Below are 2824 nucleotides of genomic sequence, written 5' to 3'. Positions count from 1 at the left end.
AAAATTCGCTTTCTTGAAACTACGCAATAATGTTTAAATTGTTTTTCGCTTTATAGAAATTTTTTTCGGTTGTTTTCTGGCCCAGGGCAACATCGAACAAGTGTTTTCATCGACGGAAAAAGGCAAATCTCTAAGTGTATTTCTGCCACACAAAAAAATGTCACATAAAAACCATGTGCCATTTAGAGGCCTAAATCTGTAAATCCCTAAATTTTTTGTGACAACACAAAAGGCACACTCTTCAACTCTAAAACTCAGAATGAAGTAAGAACTGGTGTGCGGCAGTCCAGGCTCTTTAACTTTTTCTTCGCTAGAAAGAACAAATCTTTCAAATCAAGAGTCAACAAGAAATAACCGGTAACAGCGCTCTACGGTATCACAACCCCGGACTATCCTGACCGCGAAGAGAGAATGCTGGCGTTGAGCGGACCTAGACTAAAGTATTTAATTGCACCCACAGTCGACTTTGTCGATTAGGAAATCTGAAATTTAGGTTTAGGAACTTGTCATAGGAATAAAAATGATGTTCTAGATGGCAGCGACACTTTTTATGTTATTCTCATTTGTACCAAAAATAAGTCTGTTATGGTTGTAGGGTCTTAAGAGGTACTTGAAACCACAATCAAAAAATGTTTGGTATTAAGTCTCTGTTGAAATAAAAAATTAAATATTCCTTGAAATGTGAAAGCTGTAGCAGAAAAAAAAAATGTACGTATAAACCAACGAAAATTTTGGATACAGTTACGAAAAAAGATATTTATGTGCTATCATTGCATGATGAAATGCAAGCTAAATACTTGACTACACTAATTGTTTGCAAATGCACGCAAATGTTTGTCTATTATGAAATATTTAATACCGAAGTCAAACGAAAACATTGACAACACTAGAATGTGTACATACGTACAACCTGATAGACAATGACTATACCAGTTTACGACTACCAAAATCAAAATTGCCTGTAATAAGCCCTGAGCAACATGAAAATGTATTGCACATTATCCTGCACCGAGAAGTTGTTGGGGCATATCCTTACTATTGACATTCGAATGCAAATTTCATTTGTCAAATATATTGCAGACAACAACAAAAGTTAACAAGTAAGAGCAGCGCTATCTTCGGCTATGCCGAAGGCTTCATACCTTTCATGAACATCTGCAAATTTTACTTTGACAGATTACTGCTTTTGAATACATCTGCATACATCGATAGAGGAGTTACATACTTATATAAAAAATCGCATCTAAACAATCAGAGGTATGGAAGATATACTTTATATGGCACCAATCTAAGTGATTTTCACTGCTATGTGATGGGTATGTAAACCGGTAACACAATTTATTGGGCTTAGTTTCCTACATAAAGGAGATATATGGCAAAAACTGGTATCTGAACAATCAGTGCTATATAGAGATAAAGCTTATACAGCATAGATTTTGATGATTTTCTCAGTAGACTTTGTATTATTATTTATAAAATATCTTACGAAATTTATCGGTTTTAGCTGTTCAAATAAAGAAGTTTTACAGTAAAACCCCATATCTGAACAATCAGATGTATGGAAGATATATGTTGTAGTCATCCGATCCTTGTTATTTTCACTGTAAGTATTCTGTTAATAATGAGAGAAAATGGTGCGAAGTTTCATGTTCCTAGCTGCATAAATGGAGGAGTTATGATAAAAGACCTCATATCTGAACAATCAGTTGTATGGGGTCTGCAGGTTATAGTTACCCGATCTTTGTTATTTTCACTGTAAGTCTTCTGTTGATAATGAGTGAAAACAGCGCGAAATTTCATGGTCCTAGCTGCATAAATGGATGAATTATAACGAAAAATCTCATATCTGAACAATCAGTTGTATGGGAGCTATAGGTTATAGTTACCCGATCTTTTTTATTTTCACTGTAAGTTTTCTGTTGATATTTATTGAAAATAGTGCGGAATTTCATGTTCCTAGCTATATAAATGGAGGAGTTATAACGAAAAATTTTATATCTGAACAATCAGTTGTATGGGAGCTATAGGTTATAGTGACCCGATCTTTGTAATTTTCACTGTAAGTATTCTGTTGATAATGGGTGCAAGTACTGCAAAATTTCATGTTCGTAGCTGCATAAATGGAGAAGTTATAACGAAAAATCTCATATCTGAACAATCTGTTGTATGGGAGCTATATGTTATAGTGGTCCGATTCTGCCGGTTCCGACAAATAATTAATACATTATAAAAATACACCCACCTACCAAATTTGATACGGATATCTCGAAAACTGAGAGACTATATTGCATACAAACAGACGGACAGACGGACATGGCTAAATCAACTCAGCTCGACGTTCTGATCATATAAGTATACATTTTAATGGGTCTATCTCTTTTTGTTCTGGTACTTACAAACATCGGACCAAAGTTATAATACCATTTCATGCTCATGAAAGGTATAAAAAACCTGTACCTACGCACAAGACATGTAATTCTACAAAGAGTTGAAAATAATTCAGAGAAAATTTGGAAATTTGTGAAAACATCAAGGGCCGCTAGCAATCATTCAGTAGTATGTATGTATTTGTAAATTTTCTATGCTTTTGGGCTACTTATTGTCGTTGCCGGAATGCATGCTGAAGCTTGTGCTCCGTGATAGGTGCTCCAGCGTTGCCATTTTGGTCCAATTTGACCAAAATTGGTAGCTTCATTCTCCGTTGGTAGCTTGGTTGGTTTGATGAAGCTTTTGGTAGGCAAAAATGTTTTGAAAATACAACGAACCGAAACGAAGCATCAACTTTGTTTCTGATGCGCTGATTGCTCTAGCGATGCGTTTCGAT

Source organism: Rhagoletis pomonella, unplaced genomic scaffold (genome assembly GCF_013731165.1).
Source record: "Rhagoletis pomonella isolate Grant_MI unplaced genomic scaffold, Rhpom_1.0 Rhpom_scaffold_00004, whole genome shotgun sequence".
Lineage (NCBI taxonomy): Eukaryota > Metazoa > Arthropoda > Insecta > Diptera > Tephritidae > Rhagoletis > Rhagoletis pomonella.
This window is presented reverse-complemented; position numbering follows the sequence as displayed.